The following is a 20,852-nucleotide window of genomic DNA, read 5'->3' as shown; positions in this document are numbered from 1 at the left end:
ATGTAACCAAATTTTATTGACCTAAAGATGTTTGCTCCTTACCCCCACCCACCCCCATTAGATATGGTATTTGAGATGAAGGGATTGATACATGCAACATTGCTTTTCCAACATAATAATTATGTGTGAAAAATTTGTGTCAGTTAGTCATTGTGTAGTCCAATGAAACTCAGATGCGGCGGAAGAAGAATTGAATGTTGAAAGAGCGTTTAGATTTTGAATGAGCGACTCAACCTTTTGACATTTCTTTGTAGTTGGTCATTTATCACTTGTGAGCTGCTACAAAATACAGATGAAAAACTATAAAAGGTTTTGGTTAGAGAGATGTGCTATGTTCAACAAGTGATGAGACAATGACATCTTTTTCTTCATTGCTAGTTATACTCTAGAGTTAGATGCTGAGTTAAAGAGGGAACATGTCACTTAAAGAGATAATAATTAAGTGGCAAAAAAGTGAAATTGCAATCTCCTAGTGGACTATTGTTACTGCTTAGTGCACTTATTTTTTGGCTTTGGTAAGGAAGCTAGTTCATCAATTGTAGACTGATTTTCCTGAAAATATCTGATACTGTAATGGCTTGTGATGTTGCTTTAGGCTAAGTTGCTCGGATACGGGTACGGGTGTCCAACACGGGTACGGATCTAGAGGCCGGATCCTTCGACATGTAAATTCTAAGATTCGGGGATACGGATCCTAGTACGGATACGGGTGCGGGGATCCGGCTAAAAATAATTCAAAAAAAACAAAAATATAAAACATGTCTCTGAGTTATGAGAAATTACGTGAAATACTTAAGTATAGATTGTAAAGTGTGGATTTTTTTTTATTCTCAAGTTGTAGATAAGTAAATGATTGATTTCTTAGATAATGTATGCTATTTTCTTCAACTTTACCCTAATTATTAGGATTCTGGTTTCGGGAACCAAATTGTATCTCGTCTTGAATTTTCCGTCCGTTGTGGTCAAAGTATCCGAAATTGTTTGACCAGATTCGGTACAGATCCCATATCCACACCCATACTAGTGTCGTGTATACACAGGTACGACACCTAAACTGCCATGTCGGAGCAATGATAGGACCAAACCTATTGTTGTATGTGAAAGTAGACAAAACAAAAGAAAGAAAAATCAAAAAGAGATGAAAATATGATGTAAGCGCTTACATCGACATTCTTGTGATGTAAGCGCTTACCTCAGCATTCTTATGATGTAAGTGCTTACATCGGCATTCTTATGATGTAAGCGCTTACCTCGGCAGGGCATTCGAATGCTTATAAATAAGGGTCTACATTTTCATTTGTAGAACATCCCAAAACTTCTTCTTTCTCTCTTCAATTAATAAAGAGCTATTCTTTGTGTGGCCGTGGAGTAGGCAAAAATTGCCGAACCACGTAAATCTTGTCTTGTCTTGTCTTGTGCAATTTATTGATTTTCTCTCTTAAATATTCTTTTCTTTCTATTAGCTTGATACGCTTCCCTTACAACTGGTATCAGAGCACAGACAGTGTAATTCTGGTAGAAAAGTACAGTATTGGTGCAGGTACTATTCACAAGAATAGTGCGACACTATTGATCATCGTTACTATTCACAAACACTATTCACATAAATTGTTTTTTGTGAAAAATGGCATCGGAAGAAGGGAATGTTAAGATTGACAAGTTCAATGGCAAAGATTTTGGATTCTGGAAAATGCAAATAGAGAACTATTTGTATTAGAAAAAATTACACTTACCTCTGACCGAGGTGAAACCGGAGACTATGTCCAAAGCGGATTGGGATCTATTAGATCGCCAAGCTCTTGGTGTGATTCGTTTGACACTAACACGAAATGTGGCGTTTAACATCATTAACGAGAAGACCACTGCAGGCCTGATGAAGGCGTTATCAAATATGTATGAGAAGCCATCTACTTCAATAAAGTCTATTTGATGCGTCGATTATTCAACTTAAAAATGACGGAAGGTGGATCAGTCACGGAACATATCAATGAGTTTAATACAATATTAACTCAGTTGAGTTCTGTTAATATAACAATTGATGACGAAATCAGGGCGTTGATTCTACTATCATCTCTACCGGAGAGTTGGTCTACAACAGTAACTGCAGTTAGCAGTTCATCAGAAAGTACCAAACTCAAATTGAATGATATTAGAGACTTGGTTCTAAGAGAAGATATTCGCCGAAGAGAATCAAGTGATTCCCCAGGATCTGCTTTTAGTACCGAAAGCAGGGGGAGAATCAACCAAAGAGGACAGATTTATGGTCGTGGCAGATCAAAGTCAAGGAGAAGAGGACAATCCAAAAATCGCAAGGACATTACTTGTTGGAATTGTGATAAAAAGGGTCACTACAGTAGTCAATGTAGAGAACCAAAGAAGAAGAAGGAAGAAAATTCAGCAAATGTAATTGCTGAACAAGTCGGTGATGCACTAATTTGTTGTGCAAACAGTCCAGTCGAATCTTGGATTCTGGACTCAGGTGCATCCTTTCACTCTACATCATGCAAAGAATTATTGCATAATTATATTGCTGGAAAAATTGGAAAAGTTTATCTAGCAGATGGAGAACCTCTCGACATTGCCGGAAAAGGTGAAGTTCATATAAAGACTTCACAAGGCATGCTATGGAAATTGCAAAATGTACGACATGTTCCTGGCCTCAAGAAAAATCTGATATCTATGGGTCATATTGATGATGAAGGATATACAACAACATTCGGCAACGGATCGTGGAAGATAACCAAAGGGAATTTGGTTGTGGCACGAGGCTTCAAAAGGGGAACATTGTATGCAACTGCAATAGAAAGAGATACTATAGCAACAGTTGATCATGGTCGTGATACAACATTATGGCACCGGAGGCTCGGGCATATGAGTGAGAAGGGAATGAAGCTTTTGGCATCCAAAAAGAAGTTGTCAAACCTAAAACATGTTGAATTAGGTTTGTGCGAAGATTGCATTTACGGGAAACAAAAGAGAGTTAGTTTCTCAAAGGTGGGAAGGACGCCAAAGAAAGAGAAGCTGGAACTAGTGCATACAGATGTGTGGGGACCAGCTCCTGTAACTTCTCTAGGAGGCTCACGCTATTATGTTACCTTCATTGATGATTCCACAAGAAAGGTATGGGTTTATTTTCTGAAAAATAAATCTGATGTATTTGTTACCTTTAAAAGATGGAAAGCTGAAGTTGAAAATCAGACAAGTCTAAAGTTAAAATGTCTGAAGTCTGACAATGGAGGAGAGTATGATAGCCAAGAGTTCAAAGCATTTTGCTCGGAGAATTGGATCAGAATGATCAAGACAGTTCCTGGAACACCGGAACAAAATGGTGTTGCTGAGAGGATGAACAGAACCCTGAATGAACGAGCCAGAAGTATGAGAATACATTCTGTATTGCCGAAGTATTTTTGGGCTGAGGCTATTAACACGGCAACTTACCTCATAAACAGGGGAACCTCTGTACCGCTGAATTTTGAAATTCCTGAGGAGGTATGGACAGGAAAGGAGGTAACTCTCTCACATCTGAAATTTTTTTTGTTGTGTTGCTTATGTGCATGTAAACTCTAATGATAGAGATAAGCTTGATCCTAAAGCAAAGAAATGTTTCTTTATTGGCTATGGTGATGATAATTTTTGGTTATCGGTTTTGGGATGATCATAATAGAAAGATCCTAAGACACAGGAATGTCACATTTAATGAAAATGTGATGTACAAGGACAAGCTTGAAGTAGAACCAACCAACACCAGCAAACAGACAATATTTGAAACAGTTGAGTTAGAAGAAATCTCAGAAAATGAAGTGGATAGAGGGATTACAACTGATTCTGAAATTGAAGATGAAGAACCAGAAGCCGAATTTGAAGAAGAACTAGAAGCCGAACCTAAAGCGGAACCAGAGATAGAATCAAATCCAGAACCAAATATGGAATCAGGACCTGAATCAAATTCAGATTCTGTTACTCATGAACCTACATTGAGGAGATCTAAAAGAGTCACGAATGCTCCAGATAGGTTAACTCTCTCTCTTCACTATTTACTTCTTACTGATGTTGGAGAACCAGAGCATTTTGTTGAAGAAATGCAGGTGATAGACTCTGATAAGTGGAAGCTAGCCATGAAAGAAGAGATGAATTCTCTTCAAAAGAATAAAACATGGATACTTACGGAGTTACCAAAAGGAAAGAAGGCATTGCAGAACAAGTGGGTGTATAGAGTCAAGGAAGAGCATGATGGTAAGAAGAGATACAAAGCACGATTAGTAGTAAAAGGCTTTCAGCAGAAAGAAGGAATTGACTACACCGAGATCTTCTCTCCTGTAGTCAAATTAACTACTATCAGGTTGGTGCTAAGTATCGTAGCTGCAGAAAATTTGTATTTGGAGCAGCTAGATGTTAAAACTGCTTTCTTGCATGGTGACCTTGAACAAGACATCTACATGAAGCAACCTGAAGGTTTTCAAGTTTCTGGATTCATGCATAAAAATGGTTTCACACGATGTGAGATGGACCATTGCTGTTATATCAAAAATCTTGATGAATCCTATATCATTTTATTGTTTTACGTTGATGATATGCTAATTGTAGGATCTAGCATAAATGAAATCAACTTGGTTAAGCAACAACTGGCGGAGGAGTTTGAAATGAAAGACTTAGGACCAGCTAAGCAAATGCTTGGGATGAGGATTAGCAGAAACAGGTCGGAAGGAACCTTAAAGTTGTCTCAAGAAAAGTACATACAGAAGGTACTAAGCAGGTTCAGTCTTCATGATGCAAAAACCAGAAGCACTCCACTTGGAAGCCATCTAAATCTGTCAAAGGACCAATCACCTAAGACAGATGAAGAAAGGAAGTACATGTCCAAAGTTTCGTATGCTTCAGCAGTAGGAAGTTTGATGTATGCTATGGTTTGCACTAGACCTGACATAGCCCATGCAGTTGGAGTTGTCAGTAGATACATGTCAGATCCAGGGAAGGAGCATTGGGAAGATGTAAAATGGATATTGCGATATCTCAAAGGCACCTCAGGTCTGACACTTTGTTTTAAAAAGAGCAATATTATCTTACAAGGTTTTGCTGATGCAAATTTAGGTGGCGATCTGGATAGTCGAAAAAGTACCACGGGCTACGTGTTCACCTTGGGTGGTACTGCTGTTAGTGGGATGTCCAGACTTCAGAAAAGTGTTGCTCTATCTACCACTGAAGTAGAGTACATGGCAATCTCAGAAGCTGGAAAAGAGATGATTTGGCTCAAGAATTTTCTTAAAGAGTTAGGTAAAGAGCAGGACAATTGTGAGCTTTTCAGCGATAGCCAGAGTGCAATTCATCTTGCCAAGAATCTACTGTTTCATACAAGATCGAAGCATATCCAGTTGAGGTATCATCATATCCGAAAGTTGATAAATGAAGGAACTCTTTCCCTACAGAAGATACCAGGATCAAAGAACCCGTCAGACATGTTGACCAAAGTTGTCGGTGTTGACAAACTGAGACTGTGCACTGCCTTAGTTAGCCTTCAAGACTGATAGAGTGAAGGCGCCACCAGAGAATAGCAAATCTTTCTTTATTTTCTTTCTTGATGTAACATAGGTTTGAGGGGGAGATTGATAGGACCAAACCTATTGTTGTATATGAAAGTAGACAAAACAAAAGAAAGAAAAATCAAAAAGAGATGAAAATATGATGTAAGCGCTTACATCGACATTCTTGTGATGTAAGCGCTTACCTCAGCATTCTTATGATGTAAGCGCTTACGTCGGCATTCTTATGATGTAAGCGCTTACCTCGGCAGGGCATTCAAATGCTTATAAATAGGGGTCTACATTTTCATTTGTAGAACATCCCAAAACTTCTTCTTTCTCTCTTCAATTAATAAAAAGTTATTCTTTGTGTGGCCATGGAGTAGGCAAAAATTGCCGAACCACGTAAATCTTGTCTTATCTTGTCTTGTACAATTTATTACTTTTCTCTCTTAAATATTCTTTTATTTCTATTAGCTTGATACGCTTCCCTTACAAGCAATTTAGGCTTTAGGTCTGGATGTTGTTCGCACAGATCGTGCTCTTGTATTTTATGAAAATCAAGCTAATCAAGCAAAACTCTGGGACGTGCTTGCTGTCTATGCATGGATGGATAAAGATATTGGTTATGTTCAAGGTATTTTATCAGTATTTTAGAAACTAATTTTTAATAATATCAAAGCCTAAGTGGAGAAGGGTAGAGGGGCGGGCCCATTATCCACCGAGTTTCGAAGGTTGCGATTAGTCCAAAGGATCGGCTCTAAACGAATTTCTCGGTCATCCAAAAAAAAAATATCAAAGTCATTCATAAAACTTTTGCCCTTATTTTATCTGCACAGGGATGACTGACATTTGCTCCCCAATGGTTATTCTACTTGAGAATGAAGCAGATGCATTCTGGTGCTTCGAACGTGCAATGCGTAGATTGGTATGCCTTCATTGTTTCTATTCATGGTTGTTACCGACCTAAAACAAATGAATAAATAAATTTATTCCTTAAAATAAATGAATAAATAAATGTGTTCCTTCTCTAACATCTTAAGTTTGTAGATAAGATTGTCACAAAATTCAAAATCAGAGAAAAGTTAAAGTCTTAAGTTCAAGTCTATGTGCCGCTCATTGGCGCGAGAGAAAAATGTGATAGGACGTGTTGCAAACCTAAAATGGATAATGCGTCCCCAATAAACTTGCACATATATTTATGTGGTCTTTAGTAACTCTTTCTAAAAAGTTGTTCAATGTTTTTGCTAATTATTTCCTATGTTTCTGCCATTACCTAGCATATAACAAATCCATGTATGCTTCATCAACAGCGAGAAAATTTCAAGTGCACCACAAATTCGATAGGAGTGCAATCTCAACTAAGTACCCTTGCACAAATTGTTAAAACTGTTGATCCGAAGCTTCATCAACACCTTGGTAAGCGGTTGCTTTTCTTTATATATTTTCCAGTAGCTATTCCCATGTAAGAAGTAGAGAACACAAGGTCTTGTCAACGCTGTTAATTTTCCTAGCATGCCATATCATATAGTTCTCAGTACTAGATAGATAAATAATATCTAGTATAGGTCTTGGTGAAAATTTTGGGCTTTTTGTGAGTTAGAGCGCTTTGTATTTTAGAGAAATTTAACTTATTGCTGTTAGAGGCTGCACAACTTGGTTTCTATATATGCTTCAGCTTTTGCTTTTATCCTGTCTCATTCTACTGTAGTTCTCTCTAACTACTTACACTTTTAGATGAGATGGTCACATACTTCAACATGGTATTAAAGCAGGCAGAAGTTCTAGGTTTGAGTCTCACCGCCATCCAAATATCAAAAAGAATTTTCACGTGCTTGGCTCATAAAAAAGAATCAAACCCACACGTGAGGGGGCGTGTTAAGGACATAATTAAGTAAATAAAAATGTGTTTCTCTAACAGTTTAAGTTTTTAGATGAGATGGTCACTCACTTCAATAATAGTATTAATTGGCTTTACACATTACATATTGTGACTTGATTCTAAAGCCTGCTATGCATTCTGACGATATGTTCTATAAAATCGTGATTTATCTTGTTAAGCTTTTAATACATGCAGTCCAAGTTTGTTATTGACTGCCACAAGACCTACATATTATACTTGAAGTGATGCAGGCAATATAAAGTATAAACATGTTGTTTAGCACCTATCAAAAACTTAAATTAAATTAAATCATCTAGCAGTCCTTTTGCAGATTCTGATGTATAATTTGAATGTCTATACCATTTATTAAGTTGGAGCCAAACACACATATCGTAATGTTAATCATGGTGAAGAATGGATTTTCCATGTTAAAAATGGCCCTCATATATGTTGTTTGGGACACTGGGATAGAGAAGAAAAATTTCATGGAAATATCTTGGCAATCTAAATTGTTTAAGGAATTCATAAACTGCAATCTTGACCAGAGTCTAAAACAGGGAGGAGAAAGTCTAGCATAGAGTTAACTCTTTCTCTCACTCACCGACTTCAATTGTAATTGCCAGAGGAGTTAGATGGTGGAGAATATCTATTTGCGTTACGCATGCTAATGGTACTTTTCCGCATAGAACTCTCATTTGTCGATGCACTCTATCTTTGGAAGGTGAGAAGCTCAAACTTCTTTTCACATTATTGTTTGGTAGACAGAAGAAAATATTGCAAAATAGTTTGTCCTGGTGTTTGGTGTAACTGACTGGAGTGAGACACTAGTCTTTGCTTTGCTTTTGAGAGACATGATTGTTTTACAGAAAAAGCATACCCCGACTCGTGTTTACACAAACCCAATAAACATATGACATGTGTATTTGACTTGCATACACATGTGTATTTAGGGTTTAGGGTATTGTTGCCGTAGATTCATCTATTGCAACGGTTATTGTACTATTGTAACGGTGTTATTGGGAACTGTCTCAACAGGGTGGAAAGGATAATGCCACGGTTGTAACAGTTATACAATCGTTGCTATAGAATCTGTTCCAATAGACCTATTTTCTGGTAGTGTAACAGCCAGTGAGGAAAAGATCATGGGATCAAACATAGTTGTTGATGCACTATTTCAAGAGGGAACCTCTCAAGTTCGACCATCATACTTCAATGGACAATACTTCTCTCATTGAAAAGTTCGTATGGAAACATACACCACGTCATATGACATCAAAGTCTGCGGGTGATCAAAAAGGGAAATCTTCCAATTCTCCCAAAGAAAGATGAGAAGGGTCAAGTAATAATATCCACTGATCCACTCGATTTATATGACTACATTGATGAGCAAGTTGTTGTCATAACTGTGAATGCCAAAGCAAAAATCTGTTGTACAATACCATCAGTGGTGAAGAATATGAAAAGATCTCAAACTGGTAAACTACTAAGGAGAAGTGGTAAATTGGAAGTCGCATATGAAGGGACCAACAAGGTAAAAAACGAGGATAAATCTCTTGGTTCGTGAGTATGAGCTATGTGAAATAAAGGATGGAGAATCTGCTGAAGAAATGTTCTCCAGGTTCAGCAAAATTCTTGGAGATCTCAAATCTTTTGGTAGAACAATAAAAAGCAGAAAACAAGTTACAACAATTCTTAGAAGTCTACCTACGATTTGGCAGCCAAAGGTCATCGCTCTCGAATGTCAGGAACTTGACAAAATGTCCTATGATGAACTCAGAGGTGATTTAATAGCTTTTGAGAAAACTCATTTCGATAGACAGATTCAACAAAGAAAGAAAAAAACAGTTGCCTTCAAAGCAACTGCGGCTGAATCAGAAGATGAAGAAGGAGATGAAGGAGGAGAACATGTTGAAAATATAGCCATGCTTTCTCAAGCTGTAACTAGCATGATGAAGAAAAACAGAAATAGCAGAAGAGGTAATCCAAACTTTAGAAAGGGAAGTATAAACAATGAAAATAATGGAAGATGCTACGAATGTGAAAAACACTGACACATTCAAGTTGATTGTCCAAAACTAAAGAAGAAACTGAGCAGGAACCTTCAAAGGAAGAAGTCTTTTGGAGCCTGGAGTGATGAAGAAGAGTCTGATCATGAATAAATTGCAAATATGTGCTTCATGGCTATAGAAGATAATAGCAATGAAGAATCAGGAGAGTGTGGATTCTCAGGAAACAGATGAGCATATGAAGAGGAAGACTCAGATCAACTTGGTCTCATGGAAGATGAGGGAACTAGTGAGATACATCCCCCAAATTGCCCTAATTGTTATGAACTTCAAGAATTTGTTGATATTGCTCTTGCAGATATTGAAAGAGTTCTAAATGAACTCAGAAAGATTCAAAGAAAAAAAGAAAGAATGGGCCCTGAAGCTAAAAGTTTGTGAAATTGAACGTGATATGCTACATGAAGAAGTTAATAAACTTCAACTTCAATTGAATGGATTGCAAAAATCCACTTGTCATAGTTTAGATAAATCAAATCAAGATGTTCATCACAAATAGAAGAAATTTCATGCATATTCCTTTTGTGGTAAAAATGGTCATAGTACTAACCAATGTAGGAATAGAATCAAAGCTGAAAAAGACTCTGAAAATTCATATAGTCCGTCTTGTTTTTATTATGGTTTAAAAGGTCACACCTCAAATCACTGTAGGTTCGAGGATGATAGGAGATGGGTCTGGCGACCCAAATCTTCAAATCAAACTGACACTCAGCATTCTAACCTTTCAGGACCCAAGCAAGTTTGGGTACCTAAAAATAAGTAATTTAGTTTTGTAAGAACACCGCAAGAAGAATCGAAAAGGAAAATGGTATCATAATAGCGCGTGTTTCAGACATATGACTGGTGACTAACAAATGTTCAAGACAGTCACCAAACTAGATGGAGGAACAGTCACATTTGGAGACAAATCAAAGGAAATGTAATTGGTGTCAGAAAAGTTCCTCTAAGCTCAACATATGATGTAGATAAAGTCTACCTGGTTGATGAACTCGGCTACATTCTTCTCAGCATTAGTCAACTATGTGACAATGACTACGAGGTTCATTTTAAGAAACATGGTTGGTTTATAGAAGATGAATCAGGTAAAGTCATTTTTTTAGGTAATACAGATAGAAATGTCTATATTATTAGTAACTTAGATAATCTTGGGGATCAAATTTGTCTTGCATCCATAGTTGATGATCCCTGGGTCTGGCACAGAAAACTTTGTCATGCTAGCATGCATACTGTTCAAAAGCTTTCTTAATATGATCTCGTTATTGGACTTCCAAAACTAGATTTTTCAAAGGATTATATTTGTGATGCATGTCAACTAGGAAAATAAACTCCCTCATCTTTAAAAATCAAGAATTTTGTTTCCACCTCAAAACCTCTCAAACTATTGTATATGGATTTATTTGGTCCAACTAGAACTGCAATCATAGGTGATAGAAAATATGCTTTTGTCATTGTGAATGATTTCTCTGGATATACATGTGTTATGTTTTGATTCATATAGATGATGCTCTAAAGAATTTTTAAGTTTTTTGTAAGAAGGTTTAATGAGAAAAGGGTTACTACATCTCTTCTATCAGAAGTGATCATGGAGAAGAATTTAATAGCAGAGCTTTTGAAAACTTTTGCAACAATCAAGGAATCTCTCACAACTTCTCTTTTTTAAGATCTCCGCAAAATGGTGTGGTAGAGCATAAAAATAGAACCTTATAGGACATGGCAAAAACCATGATTGTAGAAAATTTTCTAACTCACCATTTCTGGGCAGAAGCAGTAAGCACAGCATGCCATATCATCAATAGGTGTCTGATTCGACCAATCCTCAAAAAGACACTATATGAATTGTGGAATGGTAAGAAACCCAATATTAACTATTTTCACCCTTTTAAATGCCAATGCTTTATTCACAACAATGGAAAGGACAATTTTGGTAAGTTTGATCCTATAGATCAAACCCCCAAAATGTTTGCATGCAAGAAAGGAAAGGTAGAGAACACTGAATTCAGACCTGAGGACAAGTTGATCTTTTATGGCCCGAGTGAAAAATCAAGGTTTGAGTCCTACAAGTCAAAATCTATGTCTTATGGACAGTTTGTAAGTCTTTCTCTCATGAAAAATCTGCACTGTGATGTGACCTCTATATTTGATTTTCAACATCTTTCTTCTCTGTTTGACATAGTTGGTAACTCTGTTTATGAGGAACCTGCGAGGATGTTTTATGCAAACTTGTTTGTGAATGACAAAGATGATTTGAAATCTATGGTGTTAGGCAGTAGAATTGTTTTGGACTCTATCAATTTGAAAAGATTTTCTCTCCTAAGTTTAGTGGGTTTGATGCTTTCGTACAAAATTCTTGGCCAAAAGATTTTGAAATATCCTTTGAAGAAGCCAAAACCTTTTTAGCTGATAACCCTCATGATATTGGCCCCAAGAACCTAAAGTTCGAACATCGTGTCTTAGCCCACATGATTGCTACTACTTTACTCCCCAGAACTGGGTCCCTTAGCTCTTTATCCACTAGAGATGTTTTTGTCCTTTACTGTGTAGTTAATAATAAAAGACTAGATTGGTTTGTGTGGATTCACCAATACATGCTTGAAAGTATAAAAGACATATCTTCCTCCGCTGTTTGTTTACCATATGTTATACTCATCTCACACAATCTTGAAGTTATGAAAGTAGATTTGGCACCCTTTATACCCCAGCACATTATCATGACTTATGATAAGACAGCCTTTTCAATGATGGGGTACACCTTGGGTGATGATGGATGGGTTAAACGCGCCAAAGTTGACAATATTCTAGTACCAGTTGATGTTCAAACTGAACAACTAGCATCTCACACAACTACCTCTCAAAATTTGTAGCAGATGCAGAAATATTTAGATGAGGTAAAACAGTTAGTGGTTGAGATGAAGGAACAGGTAGATAAGATTAGGGATGTTACTAAGGAGACAAGTACAGATGTGGCTAAGCTCATAATGGATATAGGAGCTACGCGGAGACAAGGAACAAGGCATTCAATTTTATGACTGAAAATATGGATATGCTTGTCAAAGATATCGAGTATTCCTATGATTTCGTATGCACCAAAGTGATCAACACTCTCAAGTACTTCCTGGGAAGAAGCTAATGTGTATTTGTGTGATGAGTTCAAAAATAATATTTTCATTTTTCTTATTTTTTGTTTGCTTGCTGGTGGTTCTAACAAACCTTTTTTTGCTTGGGTCTGTATAACCTATGCCTCTGCTGAAGGCATTACCTTTCCTACACTATTTCTGTCTATTACTTCCTATATTACCTGGCTTGGTTGTTTTCTTTCCCTTTTTGATTGATGTTAAAGGGGGAGAACAGGTAGAGAAGTAAACATGTAGAGAAGTAAATCAAGCTCTCAGGGGGAGTAAGCATTAACTCAAGGGGAGCAACTTAGGAAGTGAAATAAAAAGGGAAGTCTCATAATTAATGTTTATTCTCTTCTGATTGTTATCATTAAAAAGGGAGATACTGTTAAGTTAAATTCTAAGGTTTTAATGATGACAATGTTCACTTACCTTGTTTTACAGGAATAAGTTGTTGTCATAAATGTGAATGCCAAAGCAAAAATCTAATATACAATGCTATCAGTGGTGAGAATATGAAAAGATCTCAAGCTGGTAAACTACTAAGGAGAAGTGGTAAATTGGAAGTCACATATAAAGGGACCAACTAGGTAAAAAATGAGGATAAATCTCTTGGTTCGTGAGTATGAGCTATGTGAAATGAAGGACGGAGAATCTGCTGAAGAAATGTTCTCCAGCTTCAGCAAAATTCTTGGAGATCTCAAATCTTTTGGTAGAACAATAAAAGGTAGAAAACAAGTTAGAAAAATTCTTAGAAGTCTACCTACGATTTAGCAGCCAAAGGTCATCGCTCTCGAACAGAATGTCCTATGATGAACTCAGAGGTGATTTAATAGCTTTTGAGAAAATATACTTGGATAGACAGATTCAACAAGAAAAGAAAAAAAATAGTTGCCTTCAAAGCAACTGTGGCTAGACCAAAATATGAAGAAGAAGATGAAGGAGGAGAACATGATGAAAATATAGCCATGCTTTCTCAAGTTGTAACTAGCACGATGAAGAAAAATAAAAATAGCAGAAGAGGTAAACCAAACATTAGAAATGGAAGGATAAACAATGAAAATGATGGAAGATGTTATGAATGTGGAAAACATGGACACATTCAAACTGACTTTCCAGAACTAAAGAAGAAGCTGAGCAGGAACCTTCAAAGGAAGAAGTCTTTTGGAGCCTGGAGTGATGAAGAAGAGTCTGATCATGAATAAATTGGAAATATGTGCTTCATGGCCATAGAAGATGATAGCAATGAAGAATTAGGAGAGCGTGGATTCTCAAAAAATATAGGAGCATATGAAGAAGAAGAAGACTCAGATCAACTTGGTCTCATGGCATACGACGAAACTAGTGAGGTACGTCCCCCTAAATTGCCCTAATTGTTATGAACTTCAAGAATTTGTTGATATTGCTCTTGCAAATTTGGAAAGAGTTCTAAATGAACTCAGAAAGATTCAAAGGGAAAAGAAAGAATTGGCCCTGAGCTAGAAGTTTGTGAAATTGAACATGATATACTACAGGAAGAAGTTAACGAACTTCAACTTCAATTAAATGGATTGCAAAAATCAACTAGTCATAGTTCAGTCAAATCAAATCAGAGTGTTCATCACAAATATAAGAAATTTCATGCATGTTCCTTTTTTGGTAAAAATGGCCATGGTACTAACCAATGCAGGAATAGAATCAAAACAGAAAAAGACTCTGAAAATTCAAATAGTCCGTCTTGTTTTTACTATGGTAAAAAGGGTCACTCCTTAAAATGTTGCAGGTTCAAGGATGACAGGAGATGGGTCTGGCAAACCAAAACTTCAAATCAAACTAACACTAAGCATTCTAACCTTTTAGGACCCAAGCAAGCTTGGGTACCTAAAAATAAGTAATATTATTTTCCAGTAACACTGCAAGAAGAATCGAAAAGGAAAATGGTATCATAATAGTGCGTGTTCCAGACATATGACTGGTGACTAACAATTGTTCAAGACAGTCACCAAACTAGATGGAGGAACAGTCACATTTGGAGACAAATCAAAGGAAATGTAATTGGTGTCGGAAAAGTTCCTCTAAGATCAACATATGATGTAGATGAAGTCTACCTGGTTGATGAATTCAGCTACAATTTTCTCAGCATTAGTCAACTACGTGACAATGACTATGAGTTTCATTTTGAAAAAATATGGTTGGTTTATAGAAGATGAATCAGGTAAAGTCATTCTTTCAGGTAATAGAGATAGTAATGTCTATACTATTAGTAACTTAGATAATCTTGGGGTTCAAGTTTGTCTTGCTTCCATAGTTGATGATCCCTGGGTCTAGCATAGAAAACTTGGTCATGCCATAAATATTATCTCGTTATTGGACTTCCAAAACTAGATTTTTCAAATGATCATATTTCTGATACATGTCAACTAGGAAAACAAACTCCCTCATATTTCAAAATCAAGAATTTTGTTTCCACCTCAAAACCTCTCCAATTATTGTATAAGGATTTATTTGGTCCAACAAGAACTACAAGCATAGGTGGTAGAAAATATGCTTTTGTCATTGTGAATGATATCTCTAGATTTACCTGGATTATATTTTTGAGTCGTATAGATGATGCTCTAAAGAATTTTTAAGTTTTCTGTAAGAAGGTTCAATGAGAAAAGGGTTACTACATCTCTTCTATCAGAAGTGATCATGGAGGAGAATTTGAAAGCAGAGCTTTTGAAAACCTTTGCAACGATCAAGGAATCTCTCAGAACTTCTCTTCACCAAGATCTCCACAACAAAATGGAGTGGTAGAGCATGAAAATAGACCCTACATGATATGGAAAGAACCATGATTGTGGAAAATTCTCTACTTCACCATTTTTGGGCAGAAGCAGTAAGCACAACATGCCATATCATCAATAAGTGTTTGATTCAACCAATCCTCAAAAAGACACTGTATGAACTGTGGAATGGTAAGAAACCCAATATTAACTATTTTCACCCTTTTAAATGCAAATGCTTTATTCACAAAAATGAAAAGGACAATTTTGGTAAGTTCGATACTAAAAATCAGGAAGGTATATTTCTTTGTTACTCCCCTTTAAGTAGAGCATATAGAGTTTATAATAAAAGAACGTTTTGCATTAAAAAATCTATTCATGTTGTTTTTGTTGATAAAATAACCCTCAACTTCCTAAAGATGAGGAAATTCCTTTTATCCCTAAATCTATCATTACAGAAAAGGATCATCAAAATGAATTAGTTGATTAGCAAACTCAACCAGTTGAAAAGATTGTAGAAATTCTCGAACCATCTCAAATAGATCAGTCGACTAATGTAGAAAGATATCCTCCCTCAAACACTCCAAATGAATGGAAAAATAAACCTAGCTATCCTCACAAATTCATTATAGGAAATCTACAGGAAGGAATCACTATAAGAATATCTCAGAAGAACAAATCTCATGTGGCTCTTATTTCTCAACTTGAGCCTAAGAAAGTGGATGAAGCTCGGAAAGATACTCACTGGATAAGTGCTATGAAATAGGAACTGGATCAATTTGAAAGAAATAAAGTATGGGAATTAGTTCCAAGACCTTCAAACTTCTCCATCATTGGAACTAAATGGGTATTCAAAAATAAATTAAATGAATCTGGTCAAGTGGTTCAAAATAAAGCAAGATTGGTTGCTCAAGGATACTCTCAGCAAGAAGGAATCGACTATGATGAAACCTTTGCTCCTGTAGCAAGACTTAAATCCATTCGAATATTACATTCTTTCGATGCTCACAAAGGATTCAAGATGTTTCAAATGAACGTAACAAGTGCGTTCCTAAATGGCTACATCTCTGAAGAAGTATATGTGAAGCAACCACCAGGATTTGCAAACGTCACCTTCCTTGATCATGTATACAAGCTAAATAAAGCTTTGTATGGTCTCAAATAAGCTTTGTGTGCCTGGTATGAAAGGTTAAGTTCTATTATTTTAAAAAAAGAGTTCAAAAGAGGTAATATCAATATAACCCTTTTATTAAGAATTCTAGTTCAGGTAATTTATTACTCAAATTTATGTTGATGACATTATTTTTGGTAGTCCTAACTCTATTCTATGTGAAGAATTTGCTCTTTCCATGAAGGAAAAATTCTAAATGAGCATGATGGGAGAACTGACATTTTGTCTCGGACTTCAAATCAAACAGTCTCCTAACGAAATTTTTATTAGCCAAGCCAAGTACACTAAGGAGCTTATCAAAAAGTTTGGCATGTAAAATGCAAAGTCAATCGACACTCCAATGAGTCCAACAACAATGCTCAATGAAGACAACAATGGAAAAAAGGTTGATGAAACCATGTATAGATGGATGATTGGATCCCTATTGTATCTCAATGCTAGTCGGACAGATATTATGTTCAGCATCTGCAAGTGTGCAAGATTTAATTTGGATCCTAAGGAATCCCATCTCACTGCTGTTAAATGAATTATTAGATATCTAATATGTACTTCTGATCAAGGATTATGGTATGAACGTTCTAATAATTTTGCTTTAGAAAGTTTTTCAGATGCAGATTTTGCTGGTGACAAGATTTATAAGAAAAGCACTAGTGGCATGTGTCAACTCTTGGAAAATGCATTAGTGTCTTGGCATAGCAAGAAACAAAATTGTGTTGCCCGATCAACGACTGAAGCAGAATATTTAGCTGTCGGAAGCTATTGTACACAAGTGCTTTGGATTATGCATCAACTTCTCAAGTAATATTTATCTCTTACCTCTACTCCTATATTTTGTGATAATACCAGTGTTATTTGCTTATTAAAAAATTATGTGCATCATTCTAGAGCAAAGCATATAGAAATTAAGTATTATTTTATACGTGATCATGCCGCTAAAGGTGATATTGTGTTAGAATTAATTAGTACAGATTCTCAACTTGCCGATATTTTTACAAAACAACTTTTGGAAGAAAGATTTTGTTTTTTCAAAAAAAAGATTGGCATTTTGTCAAATTCGTGAATCAAATCTTTTTACCATGTCCTAAAATATTTTATTTCCTTAAGTATGTGTGGCTTAATTAAATTTTGTGTAGGTGTAATAATTGCTTCTTCATTAGTACTGCCGATCAGTCACTTCAGAAGCATCACTTCCTTCTGAACCCGCCTTTTCCTTTACCCAAGGCGACCCTTCATTCCTCCCAAAAGTATCAATATAAACCTTTCCATCCCTGTTACTCTCTCCATTATTATCAAAGTCAATCTTCTCACCATGGCCAAAAGAAACCTCTCTTCCTCCACTGCAACCAGATGAAGCTGGAGGTTTCAAAAGCCCATCAACCTTGAAGAACCTGTAGACCTGGAGTCGTCCATTGACTCAGATTTCCTCAAAATAGATAATGAGAGTAGTGAATCTTCCGAAAATCCTCCCATTAGGCAGAAAAAGGCAGGCAAAAGGCCTATGGAGCAAACCCCTAAAAATTTAGCATGCAAGAAATGAAAGGTAGAGAACACTGAATTGGACCTGAGGACAAGTTGATCTTTTATGGCTCGAGTGAAAAAGAAAGGTTTGAGTCCTACAAGTCAAAATCTATGGCTTATGGACGGTTTTTAAGTCTTTCTCTCATGAAAAATCTGCACTATGATGTGACCTCTATATTTGATTTCCTGCATCTTTCTTCTCTGTTTGATGTTGTTGGTAGCTCTGTTTATGAGGAACCTGTGAGGATGTTTTATGCAAACCTGTTTGTGAATGACAAAGATGATTTGGAATCTATGATGTTAGGCACTAGAATTGTTCTAGACTCTTATCAATTTGAAAAGATTTTCTCTACTAAGTTTAGCGGGTTTGATGCTGTTGTACAAAATTCTTGGCCAAAACCTTTTTATATGATAACCCTCCATCTATTGGCCCCAAAAACCTAAAGTTTGAACATCGTGTCTTGGCTCACATGATTTCTAGTACATTACTCCCCAGAATTGGGTCCCTTAATTCTTTATCCACTAGAGATGTTTGTGTCGTTTACTATCTTGTTAATAATAAAAGATTGGATTGGTTTGTGTGAATTCTCCAACACATGCTTGAAAGTATTAGGGACATATCTTCCTTCGTTGCTTGTTTACCATATGGTATGCTCATCTCACACATTCTCGAAGTTATGAAAGTAGATTTGGCACCTTTACACCCAACCACATTACCAGCACTTATGATAAGACAGCCTTTTCAATACTGGGGTACACCTTGGGTGATGATGGATGGTTTAAACGCGCCAATGTTGATAGTATTCCAGTGTCAGTTGAAGTTCAAATTGAACAACCAGCATCTCAGTCGACTGCCTCTCAAAATCTTCGGTAGATGTAGAAATATTTGGATGAGGTAAAACAACTAGTGGTTGAGATAAAGGAATATGTAGATAAGATCACGGGAGTTACTAAGGAGACAAGAACAGATGTGGCTAAGCTCAGAATGGATATAGGAGCTACGCGGAGACAAGGAACCAGGACATTCAATTCTATAACTGAAAATATGGATAAGCTTGTCAAAAATATCGAGAATTCCCATAACTCCTTTGCACCAAAGTGATCGACACTCTCAAGTACTTCATGGGAAGAAATGAATGTGTATTCGTGTGATGGGTTCAAAAATAATATTTTCTTTTTTCTTGTTTTTTGCTTGCTTGCTGGTGGTTCTAACAAACTTTTTATTGCTTGGGTCTGTATAACCTATGCCTCTGCTAAAGGCATTACTTTTTCTGCACTATTTATGTATATTACTTCCTATATTACTTGTATTGATTATTTTCTTTTCCTTTTTGATTAATATCAGAGAGGGAGAACAGGTAGAGAAGCAAATAAACCTCTCAGGGGTAGCAAGCATCAACTCAAGGGAAGTCTCATAACTAATGTTTATTCTCTCTTGACTGTCATCATCAAAAATGGGGAGATTGTTAAGTTAAATTTCAAGGTTTCAATGATGATAATATTCACTTACCTTATTTTGCAGGAATCGTCAAAAGGAAATAAAACAAATGAGAAGCTTTCAAAAGATGTGATTGTTAAATCAATGGACAAGAAGAAGGAATTAAAAATCTACAGATTCATTCAGCTTCAACCAAGGAAATCAGATTACAAATCAAGGAGCTGTTGCCAGCAAATATTTTGTATCCTTTATTAAGCTCAATCAAAGACTTGATTGTCTCGTGAATAAAAGCTCTAACAAGAAAAGATACGATCGAATCCGGCCCTTCCCAAGAGCAGGATTCGAAGAGCCACCCCTTGGGTCAAATTCTTTTAAAGATCTTGTGCCTCTATTTTTAGTCAAGGCTCAACGACTCTTTTCTCTCCTATAAGAAGTTTTCTAAGATCAAATGGAAGACTTGCGCAACTACACACATTGTTTTCTAAGTCTCTCTACTTCTTAGCCTAAACACTGTAATCCTTAATTTACCAGTGTCTCAAAAGATAGGAAGAGTTAGAACATAAAAGAGAGTTGCGTCACTATTCAGAATTCATTGTTGTTGTACTCCGTTGGTGGTGAACGAATCAAAATGATCCTTGTTGTAATACTTTCGAGATCTAAAGGGAACCCTTGTGACCCAAGAGAAACTGGATGTAAGTATACCACCGGTACCAAACCAGTATAAAATCATTGTGTGTCTTATCTTTCAATTTACTGTTATTTTACATTCTGCTCTCAAACTAGTCAACTAAAATCATCGTTGGTCGACTAATTTTTAATAGACTACAATTCACCTCCCCCATCTTGTACTTTCAGCTATAGGTAACTTTGCACCAATTTAAATAATGGACCTTTAAACACATACCTCGGGAGCAAAACAGCTAGGACGATGCCCTTGCAAACTTGGGATCGTTGGTCGAGGATGATGAACTTAACCCCGGGACTGTCGTAAAACTCTCGAGATCAGTAGTCGAGGAAGGCCATGCCAAGATAAACTCTACAAATTTGACTTGGTATTGGAGAAACAAGTACATAGAGTACTTAAAGAAAGGAAAGCTCTCATCGGATCCAAAACAGCCGAGAGCTCTGTGCACGAAGGCAGCACGGTTCACCTTGGCCGATGATGGAACTCTATTCAGAAGGATGTTCGATGGGCCATAGGCGATATATTTGGGACCAGGAGACACCGACTACGTCGTACGGGAAATTCATGAAGGAACTTGTAGGAACCACTATAGTGCCGAATCACTAGTTCACAAAATTATCAAGGCAAGATACTATTGGGCTGATATGGAAAAGGATACCAAAGAGTTCGTCTGAAAGTGCGACAATTGTCAAAGGTACACGTTGATGATTCATCAACCCAAG

At 36.6% G+C, this 20,852-nt stretch overlaps 1 pseudogene; it reads left to right on the top strand.

Moving 5' to 3' along the window:
• LOC107814544 (rab GTPase-activating protein 22-like) overlaps positions 1 to 10,507 on the top strand; it is a 28,120-nt pseudogene extending 17,613 nt beyond the window's left edge.
• The last annotated feature ends 10,345 nt before the right edge of the window (positions 10,508 to 20,852 follow it).

Source organism: Nicotiana tabacum, chromosome 3 (genome assembly GCF_000715075.1).
Source record: "Nicotiana tabacum cultivar K326 chromosome 3, ASM71507v2, whole genome shotgun sequence".
NCBI lineage: Eukaryota > Viridiplantae > Streptophyta > Magnoliopsida > Solanales > Solanaceae > Nicotiana > Nicotiana tabacum.
This window is presented reverse-complemented; position numbering and strand designations above follow the sequence as displayed.